Below are 15,197 nucleotides of genomic sequence, written 5' to 3'. Positions count from 1 at the left end.
ATATTGGACAGTGGCTGCAAAGAGTGTTAAGTGAACGAAAATCTTCATTAGCTCCTATTTTTCAAAAAGTCACATTGGGGCAAATGTTAACTGTCTCTGGACACCGCATTAGAAAGATGGGACAGTGTGACACTAGGAACCCCACCTGCAGCCGCTTAGTTGACTTCCTCAACGATTAGAGACTAGGAAGCAACCAGATGACATTTCACCCAGCCTCTGCTTCTTGGAATCTGATTGACAGTGTTAATTTGGCACATTTCACATGTCTAGAACAAGAGATGTTGGCTGCTTGGTACTGGAGAAATTTACTACTGTCTTTTTACTTTTAACAAAGTCCTACATATTGTGAAAAGGTATTAAATTTTCTTAGCCACATAAAAGAATCATATTTTAATTCATGGAAGATAGTTGACCAGTCACAGATATCCACGTACTAAAATCGTGATATTTAGAGCTATGCTAACTTCTTGATAAAGGTGTTTTTTGTTGTTGTTGTTTTTTTCAATACTGTATCAAGTCAAAAATGCTTAATTCCTTGAACCCTGATTTCCTTATGAAATTTAGTGTAATTATTTTAAAACTCTGGGCATCCTCAGTATGCATCACAGTTAACGTGAAAATGTGTATTGAGAAATCAGTTTTGGTGAACAGTAATTGACCATTACCGTTAATAGGCATCAAAGACGACTATCCTTTATTTCTGATAGACACTATAGGTGGTAGTCAAAATTATTAATGATTCTATTGCTCTGAACATCAGCTGTAACAGAGGTGATTTGACATAATTGTACTAGTTTTCTGAAAAGATGGTAAATAATGTACTTACACTATTTTGTAGTTACACATTTTTTTTTCCCCCAAAGCCCCAGTAGATAGTTGTATGTCATAGCTGCACATCCTTCTAGTTGCTGTATGTGGGACGCGGCCTCAGCATGGCCAGAGAAGCGGTGCATTGGTGCGCGCCCAGGATCCGAACCCGGGCTGCCAGCAGTGGAGCACGTGCACCTAACCGCTAAGCCACAGGGCCGGCCCTGTAGTTACACATTAAACCTCACTTAGCTCTAAAGGAACTAAATAAAAGCTCTGACATAATTCCTTCTGATTTAACTAGAATACTGGGATCAATCTATCTCTTAACAACCTTAACAGATAGGAAGAGGGTATATTTTAAAGATGAAGAAATGATGCACTTTGCAGATGTAGTCAATGAATATTCAGGTGTACATAGCTCTACATCATTTGCAGCAAAGGTAACATGGGAAGGTCTCTTGGTGAGATTATTGAATAAGCTTTATAAAAGCACTGTTCTCAGGTCTGGCCCAGTGGCACAGTGGTTATGTTCGCATGCTCCACTTCGGCGGCCTGGGGTTTGCAGGTTCAGATGCCAGCTGTGGACCTACACACTGCTCGTCAGGCCATGCTGTGGTGGCAACCCACATACAAAAATAGAAGAAGATTGGCACAGATGTTAGCTCAGTGACAATCTTCCTGAAGCAAAAAGAGGAAGATTGGCAACAGATGTTAGCTCGGGGCTGATCTTTCTCACCAAAAAAACTCTGTTCTCACTGTAGGAAGGTGATTAAGAGCACTGGCTGGATCCAAATGTCAGCTCCCTGCTTGCTTGCTCCGGGATCTTGGACATGTCATTTCCAATCCCATTTCTCTGAGCCTCTGAGCACTCTACTGTGAAAACAGGAGTACCTGTCCTCAAAAATTGTGTGGACGATGTAGTTAACATATAGAAAGCAGGTGGTTCTGAAATTGAGTTACCTTGAATCTAGAAGAGCACAATGAGAAAGGGGAGGAAGACATTTCAGCACATACCACTTCTTTTTTGTTTTGTTTTGGCTGCACAATCACAATGCAGTGAGACAACAGCAGATGGGGGAGGAGGGGAATTCCTGGCAAAATAGCCTTGGGTGGATAGTTCAACAGGGGCCCACTCCCTTCATTGATCTCAAAACTGTCTCGGAGCAACTTTGTCAGGGAATATCTGAATAGTTAACTTTTCTGAGACCATTCTTCTCTTTGCCTTCACTCTTGAATGGTGATTAGTCTTCTAGAGAGTTCTGGGTCACAATCCATTTCCATCAAATCTGGGCCTTTTTTCTCATTGTCCTCAGACATCATTGAGTGAGTCCAGTTTGGATTTTATTCTTCTGAATCACTTTTTCTACTTGGGTTGCAGGAGTTGCTTTCATCTCATCGCTTTCTCACCCCACTGTTCTTTTCTAGCTGGCTCTCATTCTTCATCCTTCTCTCCCTCCCTTTTTTTGTTCCTCTGTACTGTTTATTATTTCTTTGAAATTTTAAAACTTAGCCAAAGTATATATCCCTTGTTAATTTTGCCTAGGATATGTGAGTCTTCCTGATCTCTCCAAATTCAGGTGGTTTATTTTGCTTTGAGGAGGATTCTGTTTTTTAAATGAAAAATTTTCAGTTGCAGGTTTCATGCCTATATTCCATTTGTTTTCTTTAGAAACACCTATCCATTAGATAATCCTCATTTTCATTGCTTTTTTATTCTCTGTTCCAGTAATGCCTTTCAAATTTGTCACTAAACTTCATTTTACTTTCATGAAAACCTGCTCCCCACTGCTTCCAGTGTGGGCCTTGGCTGCTGTGCTTTTGGGTGCATTGGACTTTTCAAACTGTCCCTTGTCACAGCCTACTTTTGTTTAATGCAGATAAGGTCCACTGGTATCTTTTTTATTTTTAATCGAAGTTATCTTTTTTATGAGCAGTATATGTTCATTGCTGGTAGACTGGAAAAGGGAAGCAAAAGAAGAAAATATAACTCATCCATAATCCTACCACAATTAAAATTGTGATGACAGTCTTCAAACCTTTCTCTAAGAGTGTAAAACAGTCCCCACTCCCCTGTCCCATGACATCACACTGCTTTGACACTTGATTTTTCATTTAATCTTTCATCAGCTTTTATGTATTAAAAACATGAGAGCAGTTATTTCTATTTCAGAGGAAAGTTTTTCCTTTGATTTCTTGAGCACATTAGAATTACATGGGGAGCTTTTAAAAAATATTGATGCCTATGCCCAGCCCCCAGTATTCAGATTTAATTGTTCTGGGACGAGACCCAAGCGTCAACATTTTTAAAAGGCTTCCCTGGTGTTTCTAATGTGCAGTCAGAGCTGGGAGCACCTGGCCAAGTGTGTGCAGTAGGGACTTGGGGTAAGGCTTTGGTGTGGGGCCTTGTTTGGTGTTCAGTAGGCTAACCTACCAGCACAGCTATTTCCTTTTACTGCCAAGGAAATGGCCGAGCCTGTCCAGCAAGGAGCCAGCTTTTGGTTTTTTTTGTTTTTTTGTTTTTTATTTATTTATTTTTTAATTTTTTGTTTATTGCAGTAACATTGGTTTATAACATTGTAAAAATTTCAGGTGTACATCATTGTACTTCTATTTCTGCATAGATTACATCATGTTCACCACCAAAATACTAATTACAACCCATCACCACACACATGTACCGAATTATCCCTTTCACCCTCCTCCCTCCCCCCTTCCCCTCTGGTAACCACCAATCCAATCTCTGTCTCTATGTGTTTGTTTATTGTTGTTATTATCTACTACTTAATGAAGGAAATCATACGGTATTTGACCTTCTCCCTCTGACTTATTTCACTTTGCATTATACCCTCAATGTCCATCCATGTTGTCACAAATGGCTGGATTTCATCGTTTCTTCAGCTTTTGTTAAAATCCACTAATTAGATAACTGATTCCCCAAGTAGTTGCAGAATCTTACTTAGTGACGGCAGTTACCTTGGTTTAGACCCTTCAGTTGGATTGAGGACAGTAATTGCAGCCCTCCTAATGGGTTAAACGTAAATTCACTGTAAGATACTGTAGTCATTTCTTTACTTACTGTTTACCATGTGGCCGACTTTTTTGATGAAACAAACTATTAAGCTATGTCAGTACATCAGTTCTCAGGCAGGGTCTTTCTGGGGAGGATGTCTAATATTCACTATTAACTTGTCTGCATAGTTAGAGTAGTCACTCCTCAGTCTTCCCCAAATCCTCAGTAAATCTGCACTTACACAAGGTCTTTGGATGTGTATGATTTTGTTAAGAAGAGAAGTTGAGTTTCTCATTCAGAAAAACGGAGAGCAGAGGCAGGACCGTGAGTGGTGTGTAAACAAAATTTATTTAATGACTTGTAGAATTCACAGAAATCTTGATGAACTTTCCATGGGACATGGAATGGAGGAGCTAGTCCTAAGTCAGTCTTATAAAACTCATTAAATCATATCGTACTTGCAGCTAGAATTTGCAATTAACGTATCTTGGAAATTTTAGTTGAAGCTACGTTGTCTAAAAGGAAATGTTCTATGAGTGTTTAAACCTTTAACTATGGCTACACTGGGCAATTAGTCTGAAAATTTTCCAGAATAAAATTATTTTGGTCATGATCTAGGCAGATATGCTATTGAGGGCTTCTTCTATAGTATTAGGGCTTCTCAGACTTCAGTGTGCTATCTGGCAGTCTTGTTAAAATGCAAAATCTCATTGAGCAGGTCTGGGCTGGGGCCTGACAGTCTGCATTTCTAAGGAGCTCCTAGGTGATGTCAGTGATGCTGTTTTGGCAGGCACTTTGAGTACCAAAGCTCTGTCACACAGTAGTTGAGGACCTGGAAGTGGGAAAAACCGCTCAATACTTAGCAAGAGCAGAGGTGCATTCCACCTCAACTATTTTTTTGTTTTGTTTTTTGATCTTGCAGACACTGCTAAAGAACTAATTAGTTAACCGCCCCTGGAAACTATATAGGTCCTATAATACACATCTCAGTATGTTAATTTAGCCATGACTTTTAATTTCATATCCTGACTTTTCCTTCATTCCAAATTCCTCATTTCTTTTATTCTTGCTATGAAAGCATCCAAACATGCATAAGTAGATTGAATCACAGAACATCTGTACCACTCAATGTTAACATTCATATTTGATTCTGATGTTTTTAAAGAAATGATACAGACTTGAATTCCCTTTTGTGCTCTTCCTCACTCACATTCCTCTTTTTTTACTCTCCCAATACAAGTCTGACCATGAAGCTGATGTATCATCATCCACATTTTTTACTTTTATTACTTAGTATGTATCCAGAAAAGTTACATACTATTGTTTTGTGTATTTTTAAACATAAATGGTATGTAAACGGTATCATGATGTAAACCATCATTCTATAATTCTTTTCACACTATTTTTGAGATCTATCCGTGTTGATACATGTGGTTTCTTTCATTATGGCCGTTATTTACTGTTCAGTTGTATGAATACATACAGTTTACGTGCCGATTCCTTTGTTTGATGGACATTTGGATGGTTTCCAAATGTTAGGAACAATACTGCAGTAAACATAGATATATATATATGTCCTCCTGCACCTGTGCAAGTTCCTCTGAGTTATTTCCCAGAAATGGGAAAATATTATTTGTATTGACTGAATTACAGAAATGAACTATTATACAAAGACAGTTTATATTCATAAGTTAGAGACTTCCTGCAGTAAGCTAGTCTCCCCACCCCTCAGTCTAAATTTTACTAAAAAGAGGAAACCGAGCCAGCCCTGATGGCCTAGTGGTTAAAGTTCGGTGCTCACTGCTTTGGTGGCCCAGCTTCGCTTCCCAGTCGTGGAACCACACCACCTGTCTGTCAGTTGCCATGCTATGGCGGCAGCTCACATGGAAGAATAGAACAACTTACAACTAGGATATACAACTATATACTGGGGCTTTGGGGAGGAAAGAAACAAAAAAAGAGGAAGACTGGTAACAGATGTTAGCTCAGGGCAAATGTTTCCTTGCAAATTAAAAAAAAAAAGGAAACCATTATGTGCTGTTTGTAAATAAGCATAACTTAAAGAAGTTTGTCTGCTTCCAAAGTTGGTTGATACAATGCTAGAGATGGAAATTTTCAGGCTGAATTTTTTAAGCAAACTTATTAACTGAAGTGTACATACAGAAAAGTGCACGTCGTAAATATACAAATCTCTGAATTTCCACAAACTGAACACACCTCTCCCAGCACCCAGATCAGGAAAAACAAACTTACCACCATCCCAGAAGCCCTTTCACAGAAACACCTTCCTGACACTACCCACCAAAGGGTAAACACTGTCCTGACTTTGAACAACATAGATTTGTTTTGCTTATTTTTTAACGTTATATCAATGGACTCATACAGCATGTGCTCCTGTGTCTGGCATCTATTACTCAGCATTATATTTGTGAGATTATCCATGCTGTTGCATGATGTAATAATTCTTTCATTCTCTTTGCTGTATGGTAGGTTTGCCTCAACCACACTAGAGATATTTTGCTTAATAAATCAATCAATCCTAAAAATTTTTAATAAATAACTATACATGCATTAAACCTCCATTTGAACTTGATTACATACATCAAAAAATTTTACCACTATCAAGAGAAAAATGGAAGTACAGAATCTAGTTGCAAAATATACTGGCATTAGTTATATTCATATTCTATGATTATTATAATAGCTTCCTCAGTTCATTCAGTTGTTCATTTATTCATTCAAAAGATAATTATTAAATGCCTACCATGTCCTAGATGTGGAAGATAGAGACAGTTGTGAAAAAGATAGATGAGGCACCTGTTATCAGGAATGCTTTCAACTTAAAGTAACAGAACACCAGCGAAGAGTTATTTAAACAATAAAGAAGTTTAATTGTCCCATATAACAAGAAGTCTGGAGGCAGATAGTTCCAGAGATTTCAACCCTCTTCTACTCTGCCATCCTAATAATGTTGGCTTTTTGTCCCTGGCTTATTCCCTCATGGTCACAAGGTGGTCGTTGACACTCCAAGGATTACGTGCTCACAGCAGCAACCCAGACAAGGAAAGGAAGGCTCCACTTGCCAGCAGAGAAAATAAGGAACAACTTCCTCCTGGTGTAACTCTATCAGGGAGAAAAATCTTTACCAGAATCTTCCCACATGTCCATCCCTAGATTACTCATTGACAAAGATAAATGGAATAATCATAATGGGCTTAGATCAGTGATTCTCTACTTTTAAAATTACCTGGGGTCTTTCTTACAGAAGAATTCCAAATAATTTATGTAGATACTGTCCAGTCCAAGTGGACTTGAGTCCCCTACCATGAGTGTGGGCCACACTCAGTGAGTTGCTTCCAAAGAATAGATTTGGACATGGTGAAAAAGTAATTGTACTAGTGGAGAAACCTGGAAAATACTGCCTTAGCCCAGTGAGCAAAATAAACATCAGAGATGAGTCATGTTGAGAGCATGACCCCAGTATAATGTGGTGAGAAGGGCACTTCGCCTCTGTGGTTTTCTTCCTAAAAAACTAGAACCCCAGTCTTACCATGAGAAAAGCCTCAGGCAAACACAAATTTAAGGGAATTCTACAAAATAGCTGACCAGTACTCATCAAACCAGCGAGGTCATGAAAAACAAGGCAAGACTGAAGAACTGCCACAGACCAGAAGAGACTAAGGAGACATGATGACTGATGTGAAGCGGTATCCAGATGGGATCTGGGAACAGGAAAGGGACACTGAGTGAAAACTAGGAAAATCTGTGTCAAGTCTGCAGTTTAGTTAATAACGTACCAGTCTCAGTCTTTCAGCTGTGACATATGTACCAAGCTAACATAAGATTGTAAGATGTTAACCATAGTGGGGGGCGGGGGGAGTTAGATGAACTGAGATTGGCAAAATGTTGATAAATGTTGAAGCTGGGTGATGGTCACTGGGACTCATTACACTATTCTGTCTGCTTTTGTATGTCCTTGAAGATTTCCATTAAAAGTTTTAAAATGTGAATATTTTGTTTTAGTACATAATATGCCTACATTTGTTTCAATACATAATAAAGTATAACATAATGGTTGATAGCATGGATTTTGGTATCAAGAATTCTGTATTTGAATCTCAGTTTTACATTGAACAGTTGGTGATTTGGGGCACATTACTAAACTTTTCTAAAGCTTGGTTTCCTTATCTGTAAAATGCAGGTAATCATGATAATACCTACCTCATGGAGTTGTTTTAAGGATTAAGTAAGATAAAGCATGTAATATGCATTGTTATAGTATATGGCACATAATATGCACTCAACAATTTGAAAGTATCCTCACCAGCATGTAAATTTAGTCTCTTTTAGCTCTAATTAACAGAAATACACTTCAGTTAGATTAAGCAAAAAAAGCAGAGGAATTTAGTATCACGGTGTGTCTCATAAAACCCAAAAACAAGGATGCAGCTGAGCTTCACATATGAGCTAAAACCAGAGACCTTCCGGCCCCTCTGCAATCACATCTTCCTTCTTCTGGTCAAGGACCAACATTTTCTGCTTCTCACTCTTGAATTCAAGAGGGAACGGTGGTGGCCCACAGCTCTAAGGTTCATATCTGTCCATTCAAGATTCCTTCCAGACTGACACTAAAATCTCTTGATCCCAATGCCCAATTTCCCAGGAAGGGCCCATTGGCCCAGGCAAATGTGGCCGAGAACAGTCACCTTGTACAAGCATAACTGGGGTAGGCACGTGGATGGACGTGGGCAGCCAACAGAAGAGTATTCACTAAAACCAGTTCATTTACAATCATGGGCTTTGAAAAGTGGAATGTCTTCACCAGATTCTCTATATAAAAACATTAGAATGCAATAAAATCAAATTAGTAATATCCATGCTTTTTTCATTCATTCATTCAACAGATATTTATTGCATACCTACTAAATGCCAGACACTATGTAACTGGCTGAAGATATATAGAACAAGACAGACTTGGTCCTCCTCTGGCAATACAAAAGCAGAATTCAATTATTTATTTGCAAGTGCCTGTGACAAAAGTGCAAACATTCAAAACTTTCTTCCAAACGTGAGAAAAACCGATGCTCTAAGGAAGGTGTGCTGTGTACGGCCTGTGACTTCCATGGATCCTCTTCCTCCTTACAGTGTACTTCCCGGAAGTGCACACACCCTAATTTCAGAAGCGTAGAGTCAGGTTACGCAGATAAAAATACAGTGAAGGCCATCATATTGCTGTCTTCCTGTAGCTGTCCTTGGGAACATTCACTTACTTTGTCTTAATCCTGTGCTCACCAGGCAACCCTCTGGCCTGGCATGTGGTCACCAGGAGAGGGTGGTCTGTGCACATGATTGTTAGTAGTTGTTCTCTTGTACAGCTTCATGCTAGAACCAGAGAAGATGTGCTTGGGCACTGTGGGTACATAATGAATAAAACTCGTAATCTTAAGTTTTGAAGATTTCTGTCTGTAAGTAGATTTATAATATTTATAATTTATAATATTTAGAATCTAATTTCTGGAAAAAGTAGGTAATACAGCCTCACATCCTTTTTGAATGAGAAATAATCAAGTGGAAACTATCATTCCATTGTCACACCCTGTTTTATTCCTCCTATCACAGCTGACATTATTCCTCCTTCGTTTTGTGACTGAGAAGCCATGGGTACTCGGGCAAGGAGCGTCTGATGGCACCAGCATCTGTGTAGTGTCCTAGCAGAGAAAGTGCTTAAACTCTGCACTAAAACGCCAAATGTTAATTAGTATATAATTTTGTATTTAAAAATATTGAAATCTCCACTTCTGTCCCTCAAAGTCTCATTTCCCTTCAGTGTCAGACTGAAACCGAGAACTAAGGAATAAAAAGTCTTCCCTAGAGGAAAAACTTTAAGATAAGCTTTGCTAACTGCAGCTGTGCATATACAACATAATCAACTGTTGTTCAAAACTAACTGGGTCTTTCTGTCCCTCCTTAGTACATGAGTGAGCAGTCTTGCCCAGAAATTCAAGGTCCAGACGTCAAGATTCAGTCTTCAGGGCCAAACACAGGCTGACAGGAAGGTGCCAACCAGCAAGGCCACGTGTTCCCCCTCCCCTCCCTAAAACCCCTGCACACGCTCCCCCTCCCCTACCCAAGACCCCAGCACATGCTCTCCCTCCCCTACCTAAAACCCCTACCTTTTTCCCTTCAGGGAGGTGGATCTGGTTCTAACTCCCATCTCCTTGACTGGCTGCTTTCGATAGTAAACCTCTTTCCTTGCCACAAACCTGATGGTTCAGTTATCGGCCCTACTGTGCGGTAGGTAAACAAACCTGTGTTTGTGTTCGATAACAAGACTGATAGGTTAAATCTAAGGAAAACTACATGTTCCCAGTTCTTGATTACTAGAGTAATTAACATTTTATTGAAAGAAAAACTTTTGACCAAGACCAATGTTTGAATGTATATATCTATGCAAAGAAAACTGGAATTATAAACAAAACCAAAACTCCACCTGGGTGAAATTACAGGTGATTTATTCTTTTTTTTTTTTTTTTATAAAGATTTTATTTATTTATTTTTTTCCCCCCAAAGCCCCAGTAGATAGTTGTATGTCATAGCTGCACATCCTTCTAGTTGCTGTATGTGGGACGCGGCCTCAGCATAGCCGGAGAAGTGGCGTGTCGGTGCGCGCCCGGGATCCGAACCTGGGCCGCCAGCAGCAGAGCGCGAGCACTTAACCACTAAGCCACGGGGCTGGCCCTCAGGTGATTTATTCTTATCTGTATTTCCTACAATTAATATATATGACATGCATAATAGAGAAATAATAAAAGTAAAAGGAAAATTTTTAACCAGGCAGAGACTATGACCATGTGGATAGGTTATGAATATCATATACGTTATATATATTTGTCTTCTAACATTTAAATGGAACAAAACTGCAGTTTCCCTTTCAAAGATAAAAATTCATTATCAATATCGTCTTCCTCCTCATTATCATGTATTTGATTCTCCTGTTTCTTGAACTGATTACTTTATAGTATGTGTACTCCCTCTCCTCCCCCCAGAGCCTAAACCCAAGCCTAAAACAGTTTTTTCTTTTAATTGTATTACAAGCTGTGCATAAATACACCAGTTTACCTGTCAATTGATCATTTGATTGTTTGGTGTATAGTTAGGAAGAAAAAATATATAATAAATTCTCTTGGCATGCTTGTTCCTGCAAGCGTCCAGTAAGTATTAAATCTTTTTTTGTGTGTGTGTGTGAGGAAGATCAGCCCTGAGCTAACATCTGTGCTAATCCTCTTTTTGCTGAGGAAGACCAGCTCTGAGCTAACATCTATTGCCAATCCTCCTCCTTTTTTTTCCCCAAAGCCCCAGTAGATAGTTGTATGTCATAGTTGCACATCCTTCTAGTTGCTGTATGTGGGACGTGGCCTCAGCATGGCTGGAGAAGCGGTGCGTCGGTGCACACCCAGGACCCGAACCCAGGCCGCCAGTAGCGGAGCGTGCGCACCTAACCGCTAAGCCACGGGGCCGGCCCAGTATTAAATCTTAAAGTCACAAAAACTTGAATTTAGTCTCCAAATTTAATCCCAAGTATTCTGGCAAAGTTAACCTTGATAAAGAACAAATATTCACATGACATTTTAGAACTTTATATTTCGTATAATATTCTAACACTTTACGAGTAGTAAAATTTTTTGAGGGGTACTCACTCTTCCTCTCTGTTAAATTGATATTTTGGTTTATATATCAGTACTGGAAATTCTAAAATGAAAATACAAGGCCGGCAGAAGCCAGAAAGCAACAGTATTCAATGATAATTAAGCAGGTCCAGCCAAAAATATTACTGAACACAGCAAAATAAACAGACTTCAGATTCTAATTCTCATGAAGTGAACAGGTCACATTTTCTAAATTGTATCCTCAGGAAGGATCAATGCAGAGGGAATAATATAAGGAAGGACTAATGTAGAAAAATATGGCTCCTTTGTTTTCATAAAACCCAGATTAGGTCCAATTAGGTACTTAATAAAGCTCATAAGAAGAACAGAAGTTTAGTCTGGTTGGTAATTCTTTATCCCACCATCCTAAAACAATATAGTGTGTTATTTAGTCACAGGACACTTCTATTGGGGAAGAACAAAAGCAACATAACACATGAGCTCTTCCAGCAAATTTCCTATCAGTTCCAACAGCTGAACCTGAGAGCCACACACTGCCAGGAGGGAAAGCCCTGTGGAAGGGCTTCCTAATGCACAAGGAGTTAAGCACTTGAGGTTATTGTAAAATAATATACCTCAGGGACAGGGAGTGCCTGGTCTTTTCCTCTCTCGCCGTCAACAGGCAAGCGCCGCTTCTCGGAAATCCTCAGTGCCCCCAAAGCCCCCAAACTCCATGCCCTCAATCTGGTGAACAGAATGCTTTCTCTCCTCCTTCCCCTCTGCACCTTCCTCTCTCCTTGTGAAGCCAGGAGCCTCAGATTCAGACAGCAGAGGCCTCCTCTCTAGAAAGCCAATGTTCGTGGCAGCTGTGCTAGTATTCTAGGATGCCCTGACGTGAGTCCACAATCTACTCTGGGAAGCAGAGGCCCTCACTGGAGGAAGTACCATTTTCCTCAGTAACCAGATTTCTTTGGGGAACCCCAGATTCCTTTTTGGCCTCTGCCATAGGCATCTGGGAGGCCTTAGAGCCCTGATAAACCAAGGGTGGTGTGCAGACCAGCAGCATGGGCCTCAGCTGGAAACCCACTCTAAACTCAATCAGAATTGCATTTTAATCAGTTTCCCAGATGACTCTCATGCACATTAAAGTTGGAGAAGAACTGCCATAAAGGAGCCACTTTGGGTCAAGGGAGAGAAGATTTGAAAGCTGATTTGGGGAGCCACAGGAATAGCAAATTAAGGGGTCAATGAGGGTCTTCCAGCACTCATTATGTGGCTGTTAATCAACCTAGTGCTGTTCGAACATGTGACCTGAAACTCTCCCTTCTGCTCCCGCCCCAATTCTGAGGAGAAACCTAGGGATTAAAGCAAGCGATATGAGTATGGTGTTACTGTGAAGCAGCGCTATAATGTCACCCAGTCCAGAGGGGCAAAGAAACCTCTACCAAAATAAAGCCAGGCTCATTACTTCACAAGAAATAGGATCAAATTTCTGTAGTAAAAGAAATACAAACGCTGAGATGTGCCACTTCACAGATGGGAAGCACAGATCCGCCCCGTCCAGTGCCTTTGTGTGACTCAGAAAAAGGTGGCCGGTACCTGGCTTTGCTATTGGTCAGTGCCTTTGGGTGAAGAAAAAGCCACCCCTGCTTCCACGGGACTTTGGCCCCACTCACCGTCAGCAGCATGCCCTTGTGTACAACCGTAAGCGGGACCTGGAAACGCTGAGCACAGAAGAGAAATGATGACACATGACAGGACAGGACGACAGGGCAGCTGACTCTGCCTACCAGATCACTCAAGTTCCCTCCCTTATGACGCCAGTCAAGTAAACTGCTTCACTTGCTAATCTTTTATACAACACTGTGACAGGATTTCTCCTGTTATTGCACCTGGAGTCTTTAGATGTCCACTTCTTATTTTCAGATGTCAATTTTGTCCTTTTGAAAGCAATATATCATATTAAAGAAAATAAAAATGTTAGCCACGACCTCACCACCCTAACCCAACCAAAACTAGCATTTTGTTGTATTTCCTACAAATCTTTGCTGTGCTCTGAGCTCTGTGGACATCTGCTGGCCCAGTGAAACACCCCAGGCAGTCAACAACTCAGGCTCCTGTCCCGACTTGTGACACCTGCACCTCCTGGTTGCCAACGTGCTTTCTCTCCCACAGCCCAGTGCCTTTTCAGACAGTTGACCTGGAGGGAGCTCCCACTTGGCTCAATCCAGAACCCAGCTCACCAAGAACTCGACTTTCACTAAATGGTATGGTCCTGAACCATTCCCTCCCTGCCCTGAAGCCAGAGGGTGGAATTTGGGTTCTTTTTCTCTTAAGCACATATCACTGCTATGTGCCTTGACCCTGTGCCTTAAGTCACTTCAACTTCGAGGCCTCAGAAGACCAACACTGTTCACAGCAAAGTGCCCAAACTCCCCTTTCTGATTTCACCCACTCTGCCTTCATTGCATCCACTTACTCTCTTTTTTCACATTGCATCGTCGCTTTTTGAACTTAGCAATTGTGCCTGGTTTCTGTCTTCTGACTTTCAGCTCCCCTTGAAGGATTTCGGTTTGGACTCAAGTTACTCAAGTTGCTGGCTCTGCCTGGCCCAGACAATCCCAGAAGGAGACCTAGTCTTAGCTAGGTCCTGGGGCCACCCTCAGGAGACCATTGTAATTGGAGCATCCTGTGGTGTTGTAATATCAGCAGTTTTCCATGTGGCACAATAGTTCTTTAAAAATCACAAATTTTGGGCCGGCCCCGTGGCTTAGCGGTTGAGTGCACGCGCTCTGATGCTGGTGGCCCGGGTTCGGATCCCGGGAGCGCCCCGGGGCACCACTTCTCCTTCCAACGCGAGGCCGGGTCCCACGTACAGCAACTAGAAGGATGTGAACCTATGACGTACAACTATCTACTGGGGCTTTGGGGGGGAAAAACTGAATAAATAAAATCTTTAAAAAAAAAAAATCACAAATTTTAATGACGGCAGTGTATCTATCTTAATATCCTGTCATAATTTACTTAGCCATTTCCCTATTGCTGGAATTTAGGTGGTTTCCAATATTTTTAGTACCTAAGTAATACAATGATGAACAACTTGTACAAAAATTTTGGATTATTACCTTAAGAAAGATTCCTAGATGGGGAATCACCGGGTTAAAGAACATCAATATTTTTATGATATATGTTTGGTTCTTGATATATGTTTCTAAAATTGCTTTCTAAAATGATGATACCAACTCAAAGTGCCAAAATCAGTATCTAAGTGTACTAGTTGCACAGAATACCGACCAGAATCCCTTCATTTCATCATTCAATGAACAGGTACTGCATTAGGGACTGATTAGGGTTTGGGGAGATAAAAACAAAATTTTTGCTGCCACAGAGCTCAGATTTCAGTGCAGGAAAGAGATGACAACATGATAAATACCATAAATGTACTGTATTTATAACATGCTGTATGAGAGAAGTGGGAACATCTAATTCTGCCTGAAACTTCCCAGAGGAGGTGACATTCATACTGAAACTTAAAGGCGACAGGAAAGGGATTTCAAGCAGAAACAACAACACGGGCAGAGCAATGAGGTGTGCAACAGTCCGTCATGTTCAAAGAGCTGCATGCTATTTAGGAAGACCAGAGGACAGAGAGGGCGTGCTTGGGAGAGGGGCAGGAGAAGTGATTCTCTAGGACCTTGTATTTTTATGACAGAATGTCTGAACTTCCTCCT

Source organism: Ceratotherium simum, chromosome 38 (assembly GCF_057802395.1).
Source record: "Ceratotherium simum simum isolate JZ-2026a chromosome 38, ASM5780239v1, whole genome shotgun sequence".
NCBI classification, from domain to species: domain Eukaryota; kingdom Metazoa; phylum Chordata; class Mammalia; order Perissodactyla; family Rhinocerotidae; genus Ceratotherium; species Ceratotherium simum.
Note: the sequence above shows the minus strand (reverse complement) of the source record.